The following is a 12660-nucleotide window of genomic DNA, read 5'->3' on the forward strand; positions in this document are numbered from 1 at the left end:
AATTCGAATTAAACACCTTTGTAGCATCATAGAGAAACAGTCTCACCTCTGGTTCAGGACATATCCCTTTTTTTTTTCCTTCCCTCTCTTTTTTCCCCCCTTGCCTGTGTGTACAATGAAATCATAGTCAAAGCAAAGCAAGCAACTATGTTTGGTTCTCCTTAGGGCTATATTGAAATCAATGAAGCATCTTCGTGGTCTATTGTTCTTAAAAATGTACATGCTGAGTCACTCCCTCAGCATCATCTTCTTGCAGCTCAGGGTAGAATTTCACCTCGGGTTTCAGTGATTGTTTGGGAGGCTGGGGGAGGATTGTGGCTGCTTTCCTTTTCCTTGGGAGTAAGCTTTCCTAGTGCTGGTAACCTTTGCAATTACCAAGTAATAAGAAAGGCAGTTATTTGGGTGCCATTCTTTTCAAGTGTTGAAGCCACTGTGAGTTTGGAAGAGCTCAGCAGAACGCCTAACACATTGCAGAGACAGGCTTCACGCTGTGCTTCACAGGCAGTCTTAACTCAGGCAAACTCGCACCGAAGTCAGCTGAGGTTTTCCCCGAGTGAGAAATGAGTTAAAAACTGAGGCAAGATCCTGATCTTTTACCCAGGCACAACTCCAACAACTTTAGAAGAGTTGCTTTTGACTTACAGCATTGTAACAGAGATCAGAATCTGGGCTTCAATAAGGACTTTGGCATTTGGCCCCACTCCTGTATAGGCCTTTATTAATTTATTTATTTTAAAAAATGGACAATTGCATTGACTTTAATAACCCTTACCTCAAAGTTCACTTGAAAGAAAACTAATAAGACTTTTTATTTAAAGGGGAGAAAAAAAACCCCTAAAAATAAAAGTTTAGCTATGGTCAGCCAGGGTGGGAAATTCCATTGTGGCTGCAAGCCCATGGCAGGTAGAGTGGAATTTAATGAAGGAAACTGCTGTGTTTTTGTGTCTTTCTGTATGTTTTTCCTTTAAAACCAAGAGCTGGGCAGGCTTCCCATTTGACCTGATGTGACCCAAGCAAATTGCTTCTTATATAAAAACAACTGCAGACTTGGAGAATGTGAAAATGCACTGTATCCTTTTTCCAACTCAGGGAAAATGAAAGCCTGAGAAACAGGACGGCCCTGTCAATACTCGTTGAGCAAAACTATCACTCAAGCTCGATAAAGAGAGATTAGAACAGGCTTCCTTATGCCAGAGGGATTCATTATAAGTTAGATCTCTTTATGGTTTTTTTTTAAAGAGACACACTTACCGTCAGTAAGAGAAAAATCCATTTTTCAGATAATGTTTTAGATAATGTTTTTTTGTGAAGGGAGGAGAAAAGAAGCACTTGTAAAGGAGGAGAGGGAAAGAGAGAGGGAGAGGGGGAAAAAGAGGTTTTAACTAATGCACCCAAATGAAAAGAAATAAATTGATAATTGTTAAAATGTAGGCAAAAAGCCCAGCTTTTAGCTTTTGCTGTAACTTGGGAGAGCACAGGCGCAGGGATTCAGGGTGTGTCTGCTGATATTGTATTCAGATGTGTTGCCTTGGCATGTGTACTGACGGATTTATTTAAAAAACAAAGCAAAAAAAAAGCATTGTGTGCTCGTGAAATGACTTCATAAAATCCTTCCCTTTATGAATTATTTTGATCACAGGGCTTGTTGTTTAAATTTCTAAAGTACTGTGCTTTTTTTTTTTAATTGCCTTCTTTTCAGAACTGTCTGTTCTCAAGTTGGCACCTTCCGCATAGCAGCATGCAGAGATTAAAGGAGAGGGGAGGGAAGGGAGGTACAGAGGCTTTCATCAGACCAAGGGGGTGATGCGGTGCATAAGCAAACTCACGTCTTCTGCGGGTTACCCCTGAAATGAGTCTTAAGCTCTCAGCCACTCTTCTCCCCGTAGTCATGTCTAATCCACAGCACCTACTCCGAGGAGAGACAAGCAGACACTTGAACCGTCCCATGCTGCCATGTCGTAGGAGACAGAATAGACTCTTGTTTGCTGTGTCTTGCTTAAAATGGAGGTGAAGGGCTTCCTACTCAGGAAAGCAAGATGCTATAATACTTGCCAGGTTCGGTGAGGCCTACCTTTCCAAAACACAGGTTTTGCTTGTGCTCCATAGGCTTCTGACTGTTGCTTGAGGTTTCTTCCTGCTGTGGCTCACAAACGCAGCTGATAGACACCATGAGCACTCCTGGAGTTGCACGCTAAAGGGGCAGTGTACAGAAGGAAACTCTTGATGGTTTTGCTCCAGACATTGTGTTAAGGACCTGCAAAGTCAGTATGAGTCACTTCCCCAAGATCAACTTCCACCATCATCATCATACAGATCCTGTATTTATCCAGAAGTTATGATAGTATTTTCAGACTAGGCATAAAACCTAGAATGTTTTACTGGATGAAAACATGGTACTGGGGATCAGGAGAGCTGGGGTTCATTTGCTGCTGCTTCTTTTTATTTGTTGGGGAACATTCACAAGGTCTTTATTATATTTCTTGTTACTTGATAGAGTCTGAAGTAAGGTAGTACTTGTAACAGCCCTCCAAGACTCTTTCTGTGTTCCCCAGGGCTCAGTACTTATATTATACGTTATCTATCTTTATCTTAAAGATATACATTAATATCTTTATCAATGATCTGGACGAGGGGATCCAGTGCACCCTCAGTAAGTTTGCAGACAACACCAAGTTGGGTGGGAGGGTTGATCTGCTTGAGGGTAGGAAGGCTCTGCAGAGGGACCTGGACAGGCTGGATCGATGGGCCAAGGCCAATTCTATGAGGTTCAACAAGGCCAAGCGATGGGTCCTGCACTTGGGTCACAACAACCCCATACCACGCTACAGGCTTGGGGAAGGGTGGCTGGAAAGCTGCCCGGCAGAAAAGGACCTGGGGGTGTTGGTTGAGAGCCGGCTGAATATGAGCCAGCAGTGTGCCCAGGTGGCCAAGAAGGCCAATGGCATCCTGGCTTGTATCAAAAATAGCGTGGCCAGCAGGACCAGGGCAGTGATTGTGCACCTGTACTCGGCACTGGTGAGGCCGCACCTCGAATACTGTGTTCAGTTTTGGGCCCCCCACTACAAGAAAGACATTGAGGTGCTGGAGCGTGTCCAGAGAAGGGGAACGAAGCTGGTGAAGGGTCTGGAGCAGAAGTCTTATGAGGAGAGGCTGAGGGGACTGGGGTTGTTTAGCCTGGAGAAAAGGAGGCTGAGGGGAGACCTTCTCGCTCTCTACAACTACCTGAAAGGAGGTTGTAGCGAGGTGGGTGTTGGTCTCTTCTCCCAGGTAACAAGTGATAGGACAAGAGGAAATGGCCTCAAGTTGAGCCAGGGGAGGTTCAGACTGGATATTAGGGAAAATTTGTTCACCAAAAGGGTTATCAAGCATTGGCACAGGCTGCCCAGGGAAGTGGTTGAGTCACCATCCCTGGAGGTATTTAAAAGACATGTAGATGTGGTGCTTAGGGACAGGGTTTAGTGGTGGATCTGGCAGTGCTAGGTTAATGGTTGGAGTTGATGATCTTAAGGGTCTTTTCCAACATAAATGATCCTATGATTCTATGATTTTTTGCTGCATGGAATTTTTCTGCGGGCAGCATAGCTTCCGGGTCCTGGTAGACTTGCTTTTAACTGTGTACGGGAAAGCTCCAAAGAGACAAACGGTGGAAACCCTATTATCTTATTCTAGAGAATTTGCTTCACAATTTAGAGACACTTTGTTCCCAGAAACTCTTTTTCATAGCCTAATATATTTTCATTCTGATACTGAGAAGTAAGACTGTATGTAGAAATTTTCTCTTTACTTCAGGCCCTTTCCCTTTGCAGATTAGACATCACTCTTATCTTCATAACTGCACTTTGGGTGACAGGAGGTGAGTGCCATTCAACAGGCTTTCCTTGACGGCAGCTCTTCTTGTCCCTCAGCAAGGAGGGTGTATTATGTTTGACGTTATGAAGTTTACGTAGAACAATACTGATCTAAATGTGCTTTTTTACGTCCTATGTGTAAACACTAGTACCACTTCTTGCATACTCGATCATGGGCTGGAAACTAAGCCATCTAACTTTTCAGTATATATATATTAATCCATTCATCCAGTAACAGCTGACTGTATACCTAGCATGAATTATTTGTTGCAAATATGATTTTCTGTTGCTCATGCAGTTGGTTTTACTGGTCTGTTAACAGGTATGAACTATCCACACAAATATTTTTCAGCCTGGGCTGTTTCTGTGGCATCTAATGAAAAGTGCAATATACACATCAGCAAAATGTTGTGGCATTCTTATTGTGCAAACTTGAGGGAGAATTCCTACTTTAAGAGCTTGTTGGGACATACAAACATTTCTGTGAAATAGACGTTTTCTTAAAGAAAATGAACTAAGTAATACTCTCCAGTTTTAGGTTAGTCTTACTGTTTCTTACGGATGTTTAGAAATACATAATTTCAGCAGTAGAATGCAATGCCTAGATTGATAAATCAGTCCTTTTTTATCATTTTGCAGAACAAAACGTTTGGCAGAGTGAGGAGAACAGTTTAGGTACACGGGTGTCTTTCTGAGATTTAAAAGTGAAGCGCTGTTAAGGTGTCTGCATTTTTGACAATGGACTTTTAGAACTGTTTGGAATTCCAGCAAAAGGCCTAAGGAAATCCCTAAAAAGAGGTCAAAGGGCATTTGGCAGGTCATGGAAAAAATCTTACTGCATGTCAGTTCTCCCAGTTTGGGCAGACTGTCACAGGACCATGTCATCATACGTCATCCGTTATTTGAGTTAGATAAATTCTCAGCTGCTTTTTTAGCCTATACTCTTTTATTGATCTCAGAGGGAATTTTGCCCAAGAAAGAAGTGAATAGTGCTTCAGGATTCAACGCTGGATTTTTATGTTCCTGGTCTGGACCATGCATGTGACCAGATTTCTGAGTGAAAGGCAGGACAAAATGAAGATGTTATGTGAGAAGCAGCGGATTGAATTTCTGGTTTAAAAATCCAAATTACGGTATCAGCAGGAGATTTGCAGTCTGTTTAGAATATTTCTAATTTGTACAAGCCCATGTGGACCTATTCCTTTCTCATTTAATGGCACACCCAGAACTTCCATTGGCTTCAGTGCAATTATTCTTACAGCTCTGGGAACTTTCCCAATAAGCCTGCACCGAAGACCACTTAGCTAAGTGGGAATGCTTCCAGTAACATCTGTATGCCCTGGTCTGGGCTGTATATGCAGGTACTTCTGAGCTGAGTACTACTGAAGATAGCCTATGCTCTTGTTTAAAGAATATAAAACAAATTAAATTCTCTGATCAATAATACTTTTTCGATGTCAAAAGCAGTAACAACAGGAAAAGCTACCGATAAGAATTACAAAAATTATATGATGGATACTGCAATTTGCAATATGTAACAGCTCAGAAAGGAGATTTGTTTCTTCTGGAGTTTGATTGACGTCACTGATTTTGGGAGTCTCGGTTCTACTGGGAACTGCATTTGTAAATATTGCAATATTTACATAACATATAGATTTTATGTTATATGTTTGTTATATTTTCAGATCTGTGACAGTAATATAAACACTGGTATTAGTATTTTGAATTTTGGCAGGCTTCTTTAACTGAAAAAATTCTAACAGAACTTATAAACTTAGGTCTTGCTCTTGTGAATAGTTATCACTACTTACTACTTAAGTGTGTGACTAGTCCTGTAGGACTAAAAATTCAGGGGAATAGCTAACCAGATGTAAGCTGAGTATATCAGTGCATGTTTTCATATTCAGGGTTTTAAATTTTTAAAGAAACTGCACAGGAATCTTATCATCTACTTCAAAAAAACTTTTGGAATAAGAAACAAGAACATTATTCACTAACCTAAAGTAGAGAGGAAGAAAACTTAGACTGTTGAAACTGCAAAATGGACTGAAATGAGAAAAGTGTATTTACCCAGTTTGGGATCTGGCAAGCACACCTGAAATACTTTTTTTTCTTTCTTTCTTATTCACAAAGAGTTGCAGGATTTGAGTTAGGTCTAAAGTCAAAATAAATACGGTACCTCACTTGAGAAGAACTTACCTCATTTATTTAAGAATTCATATAAAGCATTCGACAGGGTTGAGTGGTATTTTATTTAGTTAAATTAGGGTTTGAGGTTTGTAAAGTTTAAACTTGGTCCCCTTTTGAGAATGATTTAAGACAGGAACGCTATAATCATCTAGTTATATGAGGCTGGAGCAGGTGCAGGGTATGGAAAAATGTTCTTTTCCCTCCCATCTGTTCTCTGAAGAACTATTTAATTCTTCTTGCAGGAATCTGTTAAAAGCTTTTCCTAAGGTTTCCCTGTAGGCAGACAATTCGCTGCAGAACCTCACAGGCAGTGCCTTTGGATGCACTGGGAGTAACTTATGCACAGGCTCTTTCTGCTTCTCCAGGTGGAATGAAAAAAACAGGAAAGTATGCTTAGGGATCCTCTGCGTACCTTTCTTCCAAGTACAGCAGAGATTGGACTGACTGAGGAGTAGCATCGCAATCCATTTCTGCTAATGGGAATAACATTACTTTCTGTTGTATGTAAAACAATGACTGGAATTGAGTTGCTTTCCCTCCTATATGAGCATCTGTCAGTTACTCCGTTTTTGTTTTTTGAATATCCAAATAAATGATAAACGAAAGCAAAACCACCTTGAAAATGTTTCAATTTGTAACAGTTTCTGCTTCTGAATCAAGGCAACTTGAGTTTATCAGGCTAGATGTCCTGTTGTTGGGGAAATAAGCTGTGCTACATTCCTTACTTCTTTGTTTGCCTTCATGACAGGGGTTCCCAGATGTCTGAGCTTTGAATTTTTTTACTCAGGGTCATATTCTCTTCTTAGTGCACATTTCTTCACAACACTTCTGCTAATATTAATGGGATTCATACATAAATCCCTTTTGTAGATAGAGAGGAGGGGATCCCAAATGTTTTTTTCTTCCCATCTGTATATTGGGAATGCCATCAGATGAGAAGGTAGAAAAGAGTACCAGTTTACAGCAGAAACGTATTAGAGGAATTCCCCCAACACAGACGTCCCCTGCAGCAAAACAAGTATGTGCATACACGAAAAGTCTGTCAAGTTTGGTGTGAGCTTGGATTTAAGCTTCTTCCAAGCTCTGAAGAGCTGGAATCCAGCGTTTGGGTCTGACCCATCGTTACATTGTGAGCTGACAGGGTCAAAGTCGCAGCTAAGGGTAAAAATCCTTCCTGCTTAACCTTGGAAATCTGAAAGACAAAATTTTAGATTTTTCTGTAAAATAACTGAAGAGAATGTCCTTCCAGAGCATGATTTTTTCTCCTCCTTTGATAGACCTGTTATGATGGGACAAACTTCTCTTTACAGGTTCCTGTCTCTATCCACTGGTTAGCAAGGGTACCTGGCTAAATGCAGACTTTACAGATAGCTAAAATAAGTGAGTTGAATTCTACTCAACATTGCCACACTTGGATGTGTTTAGAAAAATGATAGCTGGTCATCTTCATTTCTAATTTGAGCTTTCTTATTGGGTTTTCCATGAGCTGATATCGATCAGCTGAAATGGACCTTTAACTCAGACAGTGATTGGGCTCACAGATAGCACAGTTTTGAACGCAGGGAAATCCTCCATATTTCCAGGGTGTTTTAATTTTTTTTGTCACCTTTTATTCCCAAAAGCCTTGGTATCACAGAAAACATTTAAGCAAAAGACACCAGGCTGCAGTAATGCATATGCATGTTGTCATTAGACATTGCAATACCAATCTGGTCCTGCTATTGGGGAAGTTAGTCCAGGAGAGATTAGAAAACTGAGCCCTACCTGCACAGTTCAGCACAGTGCAGAGAACCCAAGTTAGTGGTGAACAAACCACCTTGAGAAACGAGAAGCGGCATAGCTATGGCAGCATGGCACTCTACCTAAGCTAATAAGCACTGCCTCTTCAAAGTATTTATTTGTTTGGCTGCACCACGATGCTGTTCTTCTTTTCAGATCTAGGTTCGATCACATATATTGTGCTGTGCTGGTTGGTTATACAACCCTTTTCTGATTGACACTGGAGCTACCTGTGGAAACAAGAAATAGCATTGCCTCGAAGAAACAGTTCAGTTAGGTATTCGTAGTTCACAAAGCAGTTTTTCAGTATGACATTGCAATATATTTACAGTTGTGCTTGCGTTTTGTTACCACTTAGGGATGTTGTTTATTGTTTTGGTTACTAGCTTTACTGGTTGAATTTAACCCTACCTCCAGGTTTAATGGAGCCCACAGTTTAGTTTTTGGTAGTCTTGCGTAGAGCAGGGAGTTGGACTTTATGATCCTTATGGATCCCTTCCAACTTGAGAAATTCTATGATTCTATGATACAAGCCTATCAACTAAATCACTGAAGGGAAGGAGAATATTCTGGGAAGGTATGACAAGAGGCTTGCTTTGGTTTTATACCTTGCCTTCTAGATGCATACTCTTGGCCTCCATTGGGGAGAGAGGACTGGGCTAAATGGAGCATCTGCCCCCATATATCCCTATGTTATTCAGGGGACTTTATGTACGTACACAAATATACACACACACACACATATCAAGTCTTTCAGTCTTCCAGGTGCTGTGGGTAATTATTAGCATCCCTTTTCTAATAAATAGGTAAGTGGAAACACAGACTTGTCCTGTGACATGGGTAGCAGGTCCCAGGGACATATGGATCGAGAACCCAGAGTCTCTTGGTTCCTAGTTCAGGTCCTAGGTTAGTTCGTCTTACCTACACACACATCCTTCCTGCTTGAACTCGTCAACATACATCATAGGGGCAACTTGAACTGTCTAGCCCGGAGATGGAAAAGGATAGTTCTCTCAAAGAAACCCTGTATGGATTTCTTTCACCACTATATGGGACTAGACCGCTATATGGGCCCGTCAAGGCATTAAAGTGACAGGAGGGCATGTAATTGCTAGTCTTCCTGCCCAGATGGCAGGAGTGCTACTTTCATGCTTTCCAGTTGTTCTTTGCAAGTCCAGTAGGGAAAGTGTTGAGCCTGCTCACGGAACAAGTCCCATGTACGCAGTGCTGCTACCATGCCAAATAATTGTACGTTAGTCACTTTTTATTGTGTCTGCGTGCTCAAATATATGTGGATGTATTGTATGTATAGTTTATGTATAAATATATGAAAGTACACAAGTGTACCTGCATGCACCCAAGGGAGGCACTGCATTTAGCAGCTTCACTTCGAATGACCTGGGAGTAAAGGGCTCGAAGGTAATTTGAATGTCCATAGCAGCCCTTCTTTCTTCTCTGTAGAAGGACCATGCATGTTACGTATCCACCTTGTAAATTTGTTCTTTTCAGACACTTTTGAGTAATAGGATCAGGACTGTATTTGTCTTAAAGAAGTGTGGGTGATCTGAGCAGTTATTTCTGTGATATTGAAAGCATGTTTCAGATACAAGAAAGAGTTCTGCTAATCTTGGTTTCTAATAGTGCTGTCTCTGACAATGTTTTCCTTTTGTGGCCTTGAGTAGATCACATCACCCCTTTGCCACTGTTTTCCCATCTCAAAGAGCCATTGTGAGCCTTGACTAAGTAACACTTAGAAGGATTATTGAAAATGAAAGCTAGTTGTGAAAATGCATGGATAGAAAACCAAAGAGTATGATCTTAGACTGGTGTTTTCCGTAGGCATCCTGATGAACTTTACCTGAAACTTAGCTCTGTATCTGTGAGCTTCAAAAAGCAGAGACACTATCTGTAGTATCATATTTAGTTTTATTCATTAAAGAGATGTTTGAAATACGTTATTCTGTTTAGTCCAGGGAGCAGCCGCAAGTTAAGTGATGTGTTATGGGCTGCTTTGTGGGACGAAAGCACAACAGGAGAAAATACTCTATTTTCCTTTTCCAGTTTTTGCATTGTGACCTGACATTTATGTATATTGCATAAAGCAAATTCTGAGCACTGCAGCTTCACTGACTTGGGAGCTGACAAAGATTTTTTGTCCTTTTTACTTGTTTTTTGTCATTTTCTAAGAAGTTAAACGTACTGTACTATGCAGCTCTTTTCCAGATATCACAGAAAGGCTTGGTCATAGACTTTAGATGAGGCTGCACTATAACTGTTTGTTCATGTCCAGCTTTTCAATACAAAAATAATGTGTACCTGAGTTCAACCAAAATGGTTGTGTCTGCCTGATTATATCATCTATAGAAGCCAAATAATCTAAAGTATGCATGGTTTGATAGACTAAGCATCCAACAAAAGCTTCCTTAAAATGAGTCATATCTTTGATTCAAGAGTCACATTAGTTGAAATGAATCAGTCTTCTTGCTGGCACTGGGAAACTTAAGAAGCAAAAGAATTGCTGCAGCACAACAATGCCATCCATTGTAAGGCAGTGCCAGCCAGGGATACCAGGCAGCAACCAGCCAGGCCAAATCAGCCACTTATTTGTTAATTCCAGGAATGTCTCAAATATTTGAGGGCAATTTCCGGATAGAGCAGTGATGGTGGAGGGTTCTGGCATTACAGTTTGTCAAGGCGTGATGGATCTCGTGTTTGGAAGTGTTCACATTAGGGCACTCATTTCATTACACTTAAGTAATTGTCCTTCACGCTGTTCCAGCAGGAGTGGCAAAAAACTGCATGGACAAATAAAGCAAACAGCACTTCTTTCAGCATCCCGTCTGGAGGCCAAGTTCATTTTTCCTTTCTTTCTTTTTGAAACTTAACTTTACATCGAGAAAGGGGTCAAAATTCAAGCACAATATTTCAGATGTGCTCACCTAACAAGTATGTATTATAGTTACTACGTCCTGGTCATTTTTAGGCATAAAGGGAATTTATCTTTATCTTTATCTTTCCTTATTCCCTTGCTGTCCTAGTGCTGTCTTCTCTGTATTTGCATTACAGATTTATCAGGTCTTTTGCAAGTACCTCCACTCAGTGTACCGACACCTATTCCTTCAAGTTTTTCTCTCCCCTCATTACATCTCCTTAACTGACAGTTATTCTCCCACGCCAGGTCAAGCTCTCATTTCCTTGATCTCTCTCTTACCTATTTTTTTCCTTCTGTTCTCACAATTCAAAGAAGTCTCTCACCGTATGGATTGAATGCAGACATAACCAAGTGAAATTCTATGCCTTACATTATGTAGAAGGTAAAACCATGCTAGCTGGGCAGACTCTTTGAGCCATAAATCTATTAATTTATTCATTTTGATTCCATGGACAAGTGTTTCCTTCTGACCTCTGTAGTTGCATCCAGACTTTTGCATGAGCAATATTTTAGATTTCTTTGTGCAAACAAGATGCATACGCATCAGTCAGTTCCAACCTTGGTAGCATAAATTCACACAGAAAAAAAAATTTCAATCTAAAGAACAGTAAAATGCAAGGAAAAAAAGCATGCCTGAAAAGAAAAATACTCAATTCTTTTTATAGATTATCATTCTGCAGTCATAGTATTTGAGCATGTCCCAAAAGTTCATTAAGCAATGCAGCTAATATCTGACATGAATTTATGGTCTTGTTTGGCTTTTGCTTTTCCAGCAATATAATACAGTACCCAACTTATATCCTGCATTTTTGTTACCATGCCTTTTCGAGTTCTGTTTCTAGTCTGTCCTGTTTACTCACTTCTCGCAGCTGTTTTCCCTAATTTAGTGAATATAGGTCTAACATGTTTCCTAGAGATACGGTTCTCAATTTCTTTAAAGCAACCTTTCTGCTCTGGTATAAGCAATATTCTCCTTGTCCGCTTCTCATGTATTCAGGCCTGGTGTTAGGCCAGACCTGTTGTTCTTCAGAACTGAACGAGTGATGCTCATTATAGCCCACTCGGCTGCTGAAAAACTGCCTCCTGCTTAATTTTTCTCCAAAGGCTGATGGAATTTGTGGAGTTCCTGGTTTTGCACCCTGCTCCAAACATCGGTCAAGGATGACTGTTTCCCACTTAACACTAGCCTGGTCTTGTCTGCTATACTTCTCCCTTTCAACCATCAAGTGCAAAACCAAGGTTAAGATTAACTGCTTACCCAACAGCAGTCTACATTGCGAAGCAAGATACCCGAGATAAACACAGTTTCCTTCACATTCACAAACTGACTTGAGATTGGAGCAACGCAGGTTTGCTGGGATCAGTTCGGAGAGGCAAGGCAAATGCAGGGTGGCTGTAGAGTTAGCCAAAAATGGTGATTACAGTCTGACACAGAAAATAGTCCCAGGAAAACCAGTTAAAACTGAGAGCGGCTATAGTTTAATATTTTGGGAGTGGTGGGGAAACAATGCATGTTCTTCATTGGTAGACTGTTGGCTCAATAAAATGTAGGGATTCTTTCTGAATGTGTATGTAGGTCTCAGACTGGGCCGGCTGTCTTGTTCCCTGTTTTTTAATGTATTAACCAAATGTGTAAGAAATTAAAACCACGCAATGAGCAGCATTTGCTCTCTGCAAACTTGCAGTGCACCAGCTGTGAGAGGGTATGTGTTCCTGGGGATATGCAGTTTTTATACTCTTTTCTGACTAGCACCATATAGTTACATCTTCAGTCAATAAACGTATGTGTTTTTAATATATATATACACATGCACATATATATCATTTAAGTAAATAGCTGTGGAAAGGAGGAGAAATAGTTATAAAAATAAGCATTCTGAACAACAAACAAGCTTAGTGTACAACTAAAGG

At 40.6% G+C, this 12660-nt stretch overlaps 1 protein-coding gene across 10 annotated transcripts in view; it reads left to right on the top strand.

The window, feature by feature from the left end:
- Positions 1-12660, top strand: part of ZBTB20 (zinc finger and BTB domain containing 20) — a 473367-nt gene that overhangs the window by 253354 nt on the left and 207353 nt on the right. For 3 of the 10 annotated variants that reach the window (XM_075512721.1, XM_075512731.1, XM_075512776.1), the window contains one exon: positions 3807-3853. The exons of the other annotated variants lie outside the window; for them this stretch is intronic. The gene's annotated coding sequence lies outside the window, so the exon portion shown is untranslated. The remainder of the gene's footprint in view (positions 1-3806; positions 3854-12660) is intronic. 10 annotated transcript variants of the gene reach the window in all.

This window comes from Mycteria americana, chromosome 1, assembly GCF_035582795.1.
Source record: "Mycteria americana isolate JAX WOST 10 ecotype Jacksonville Zoo and Gardens chromosome 1, USCA_MyAme_1.0, whole genome shotgun sequence".
NCBI classification, from domain to species: Eukaryota; Metazoa; Chordata; class Aves; order Ciconiiformes; family Ciconiidae; genus Mycteria; species Mycteria americana.